Genomic DNA, 6,322 nt, shown 5'->3' on the forward strand with positions numbered 1-6,322 from the left:
ATACATCGTGTATGATAAAATAGCAGCATTATAGGCAAAAGTAAGGGCTATTAAAGGTGTTGACTTATATAATCTCATCTGAGCTGTTGAGATATGTCTTCTTCCAAATGTGGCTGTGTTGAACGTGTATGTGAATTCATAAAGTATACCATAACTCAATGTCTTTCCACCCATTTCAAATCCTACTATGATAAGATAACGGAGGTTATGCAAATGCAAAGCATGCATTTATTTCAACACAATTTGAGTATAGCTTATTAAGCTAGTCTAGTCTGTCTCTTCTAGAAAAGGAAGATAAAGAGACTATACATGAGATTACTCAAATATGGAGAGATTTGGCCACCAAAATACATCCCCCACACTTGGATAGAGAGATGGTCACACTATTTGCTAATGCCCTCAAAACACCCTACTATAAGCATGTTATGGGTACTTTAGCTCAACAATTTATTGATGTTGTGATAATGATTGAGCATATTGACCAAGGAATATAGAGTGAGAGGATTTATGCACTCATTGAGAATAAGGGTTTTTGAGGTAAAAAATAGATGTTGATAATGTTGAGGGAGGATATAAAGGTAAAAATAACAATTTCTAAAATTACAACACTCAAGCCTCTTCATCCCAAATAACCAATGTTAGCTTTAACTCACATTTTCCTACTAAAAAACCTAAAACATAAAATGTAATATCCCATATCGACGAGTGAGGGTTTAGTAGCTGGCCTTATCAGTAGTGCTGGTTGCTAACATGTTATATGCGTTTTGGGGTGTCAGGCTTAGAAGTGGGCTCGCATCACCAAGAACAAAATTGTGAGGGCAGTAAGACCCAAAGCAGACAATATTCGACATGTTGGGCCGGGCTGTTACATTTGGTATTAGAGCCGACCTCATTAGTTGTCTGGTTGTACCGAGGGGGTCGTCGGGGTTCTTAAGGGGGTGGATTGTAATATCCCACATCAGCGGGTGATGGTTTGGTAGCTGATCTTTTTTTTTTTATCAAATGTAAGTATTGTATAGATCAAAAGTGTTTGCAAGACAAGCTTGCGGTACATGCTGGAGACCAGCAATACAAGGAAAAAGGGAACAAAGTCCCTTAACTAACACATAAGCAAGACAAGGTTGCTGAACCAAAAGCAAAGGGAACAGACTCCCTTGTACAATCCATAGGCAAGTCAAGCTTGCTGAATAAAAAACCAAGGGAACAAACTTTCTAGAACAACCTGGTAGCTGATCTTATTAGTAGTGCTGGTTGCTAACATGTTGTAAGCGTTTTGGGGTGTCAGGCTTAGAAGTGGGCTTGTGTCACCAAGAACAAAACCGTGAGGGCAGTAATGCCCAAAGCAAACAATATACGACATGTTGGGTCGGGCTGTTACATAAAATAACCAAATTGATATGACCCAAAAGAAATTACCAAAGAATCCAAGAATAGTTACCCCTTCTACCCTTAATTTTTAATGTAATGTACTAAAAGCTACTAAGTATTGGATAAGTAGCTCCAGTTTCTCTCACACCACTACAACCACCCTATCCTAATTAGTACAAACTAGAGCTCACTTGTTAATATCATGTAGGCATAGTCAGACACAACATTAACTCTTGCAACTAGTTAAAAACAAGCTCTTATAATTGATCAAAATGAGATGGATATATATATATATATATATATATATATATATATATATATATATATGGAAACACAAAAACAATTTCCAATAAAAACACAAAACACAACGAAGTATGTGGCATTGTTATACCTGAAAAATGATGCTTAGATCGGGTCACAGGTTTCCAGCTGATATACTGGGTTTGTAAAGAAAGAAGAAAAGAAAACAGATAAATTTCTTATGCGAATGAACAAGGCAAGACCAATAATGTCAGGATCCTTGATCAAACATAGAGCATACTTATTTTTCAATTAAAGAAAGATAAAGAATATGTGTAAAGATTCAGAAGTTCAAAGAAATAAACCTTGAAATTTCTATTGATACAAAGGAGAGGATAATTTGCAGGAGATATGGGTTATAGTTTTGGAAATTACTTAATTTGAAATTAAAGAAAGATAAAGAATATACGTAAAGATTTAGAAGTTCAAAGAAATAAACCTTGAAATTTGTATTGATACAAAGTAGAGGATAATTTGAAGGAGATATGGGCTACAGTTTTGGCAATTGATACAAGAAGGATAAAAATTACAGAGGAATAATATGATTTGTCTATAGAGAAACTAGATATATATCAATCTTGTTCTGCCTTTGAAATGGAAAAAGCCTCCTTTTATAGAGAAGGGAAGCCTTGCTTTTGCAATAGTGGGGAACATCATTTGTAAGTAGGTGACGCCTTTTGCAGAAGTGGGAGACACCTTTTGTAAGTGGGTGATGCCTTTTGCAGATGTGGGGGACACTTTTGTAGATGGGTGACTTTTAAGTCGAAAGTATTTTGTAATTTTCTACCAACTTTTTTTTGTAGTGCCTCTTGATAAGTGGCAAGATGCCAAATCAGTCATCTTAATTATCGTCTTCAAGGGAAATGGTAGGAGATGTCGAGCCAGATGAGCTGGATTGAGACAAGACTGTTTTAGGGTCTTGGCTTTGTATAATGTTTTGCATTATTTGGAGTTATTCTTCTTCAGTTCTAGCGGAGGCAAGGAGAGATGATGTTTGAGACTTCCTGGCTAGAAATTTGGATTAAGGATGATGATTAATGATGGGAGCTATTTAATTCTTTTGTAACAATTCCGTCATAAATAATTTATATAGAAGGGAAGCCTTGCTTTTGCAATAATGAGGAACACCATTTGTAAATGGGTGACTTCTGAGCCGAAAGTATTTTGTAATTTTCTACCGACACTTTTTTTTAGTGATTCTTAATTAATGGCAGGATGCCAAAGCGATCATCTTCATTATCATCTCTAAAGGAAATGGCAGGAGATGTCGAGTCACATGAGCTGAATTGAGACAAGACTGTTTTAGGGTTTTGGTTTTGTATAATGCTTTGCACTATTTAGAGGTATTCTTCTTCAGTTCTAGCAGAGGCAAAGAGAGCTGTTGTTTGAGCCTTTTTGGCTAGAAATTTGGATTGAGGATGATGATCAATGATGGGAGCTATTTGATTATTTTGTAACCATTCCGTCACAAGTAAGTTAGAACTTTTAAATTCAGCTGCAAAGGAATCCCACCATTTGATTTTGAATTTACAAACAAGTACCGGATGTCCATTTTGGAGATTGTAATCGTAGAACCATGAACACACCTATGAAACAAAAAACTTTGTACAAAAAATGAGAATGGAAGAAAACTTCCTTTCGGAAGGAGTTGGTTGAAAATTATTTTTGAAATGGAGGTAACCATTCTCAACCAAAGGATGGTCTTTGAGGTAGTCAACATGACAACCAAAATAGTCCCGCCATTGGAGGAACTAGAGAGGGAGATTTGTAGTATTCATGACATTATGGAAGTAGAAAAGTCAAGAATAGCTATGGTTTTGATTTTGTAAGAAAAAGGCATTGAACCATGCTTGTTGGTAATCCCAATACGTATAGGAGGTATTTAAATCTTGGTAATTTGTATTGAGATGTATAGGGAAGGAGAGAGGTTGATGTAAGGGTTGTCCCAAATCTTTAGGATGGATAACTTTGTGAATGATGCATACAGAATATGTTGGGTTAGTGTGATCTGAATGTAGTTTGAAGTGTTTGAACTTGACAAAGTTGGTAATGTTAAGGATGGCGGCATAGCAAGATTGTGGTTTGGCTAAACTTCAGGATTTGTAGTGCTAATCTGGAGGAAAATTTTTGGATACAACAATGGAAAGGTTTTCATGATAAAATCCGTCTTTCATAGTTAAAATATTTTGGAAATTATTTTTGAAAATATATTTGGATTTCGTTTTTGGAAAATCTGTTTGTGAATGTTGTAAAGTAAGGAGGGTTTTTGAAGCAAAAATGCTTCCTCGAGGTTTTGAAATAGGTTTGGAAATACTACATGTTTGTGACATGGAGTCACTGGAGGCCTGTTAGGACAAATTTTACAATGCCAGAAGTAATTTTGGTGATTTGGAGATAGCATCGACCCAATGTTGAACTGAGTCTGTTTATATTTATGATTATTTTATAGTTTCTTCTTCTTCAACAACTACCTCATACCAGGATTTGATAGGTTTGGCGACTAGGATGGTTGAATACATGAGTTTTGTAGAAGGCTTTGAGCTTTCTGGTTTTGTAGGCTGGGTTTCGGGAGCTTTCCCCTTGTCTTTGGATTTTGCTTTGGGAGGCATCAGGACTTATTTTGAAGGAATTCATAGGTTAGGAAATCAAGGATGGAATTGGAATCTCCTTTAATGTATTTAATATCGAAATAAAAAATACTTAAAATAGTCTGTTATCGGGCAAAATTTTGTTTTAAAGTAAGATTTTGGACATCTTTTTGTAATACTTCTTTTGCAGATTTGCTATCAACATGTAAAAGGAATTTTTTATTTAATAAATCACTTTGAAATTTTGTAATACAAAGAACAATTAAAAGAATCTCCTTTTTTATAGTGGAGTAGTTTTTTCAACAATCATTCTAATGGGTAGATGTGTACTAGAGGATTTGATGCGAACCTCGTGATCACGTGGTCACGCAACCCACAATCAAGATTGAGATCTGATCCTGGAAAGCTGAAATAGGTCTGATATGAGTGCGACACAATGAAAACCTGCCCCAAGGCACCAACACTATTGGAATGAGTAGAATGACGCCACGAAGCCAGTTAATCTTCGATAAGTCAGATTCAGTTCGTTCAAGAACTGAAGAATGCAAGAATCACTCTCACACGTTAAAACTGAAAAATTCAGAAAAATAATCATCAAAGCTGCCGAAATTGTGGCTTACATGAGTTTAAATAGTTCTTGAAAAATTAACCCTAATGGACCTCTTATGTGGACTTATATGAGGTCCACTCAAAACTGACCCAAAACCCTAAACTAAAAAGCCCATAACCTGATCCAAACAAGTCTTGGATCCTAGCTGAAAATGAACTATTAATTAAGCCCAAACATGAAAGAAAATAATAAAAATAAGTAACTTGTCATTAAATACCATCAGCCCTTCTTTTCTTGTGTAGCTAGGATGAATAAGGAATCCTTATAAGAAAAGGATTCTAAAACATTAATGAATGTTTGCCACACTAGGAGATTATATTGCAACTCATTATAGATCCTTGTGGAACTAGGAAATTCCCAAAACCAGCTCCCACATCCTTGGAGGGAAAGAATCCTAATCAAATAGGAAGTCCACAAGTCAAATGGAAGTAAATAATAAAATCCGTACAGCCTCTGTTGACCAGTATTGGGGTGCCTTCCCGAACTCCGATTGACCTGCAATTTTAACCCAAGGTAGTAAGATATGTCTGGAGAGTCCACATAAAATATTAGCCCAATCCAACGGTCGGATTGAGAATTATGACTGTTGCCATAAACCTGGACTATTGCGCTTTTTATGCCAAAATCTGAATCTGACCTTACTTGGGTCGTATCACAAGGCTGAACTGTATCAGGATTTGTTCTTTGTTATTTTGGATTTGTTTAAGGATTCCCCCATAATTTAAATCGGAAGCATCGGTCTTGACTATCTTAGGGGCTAAAGGGTTAGCTAAATGGAGAAGCAGAATAGTTTGAACATGTTTGATTTGTCTAACTATGCTGGTATGAAGGTCAAACCACTGGACATGGTCTTTCTTTAGCCTATCATGTAAAGGTTTGGCAAGATGACTAATGTTTGGATAATAATCTAAAACATAATTAAGACGCCTAAAAGTTGTTGTAACTGGGTTTTTTCAGTAATCTTATTAGGGAATTTATTTGTAAAGGATAAAGATCTCTCTATAGATGTTACAATACCTTGGTAGATATAATGTCCTAGGAAACGGACACGAGTTTGAAATAGAGAAATTTTAGATTTAGAAACAACTAAACCATTTTGTTTTGCAGTATAAAAAAATATATGTATATGTTAGAAATGTGCATTGAAGATGTCATTTAGGGTGCGTCGGTATTCAGATGCATTTTTTTAAGCCAAAAGGCATGACATTCCATTCGTATTGGCCAAAAGGAATGGTGAATGTTGTTTTGTATCGATCCTTGGGGTCAATTTGGATTTTCCATAATCTGGATTTCATATCAAATTTAGAAAATATGAATGTAGAATGTAATTTTTATAATAAATCTTTTTTGTTGGGGATTGGATAACTAATCCATTTTAAAGTAGAATTGAAAGGTTTGCAATTGATCACAAGTCTAGGTGTGGCTCTTTCAATCTTAGAGTTTTTATTTACATAAA

The sequence above is a fragment of the Populus alba genome, chromosome 1, assembly GCF_005239225.2.
Source record: "Populus alba chromosome 1, ASM523922v2, whole genome shotgun sequence".
Classification (NCBI taxonomy): Eukaryota; Viridiplantae; Streptophyta; class Magnoliopsida; order Malpighiales; family Salicaceae; genus Populus; species Populus alba.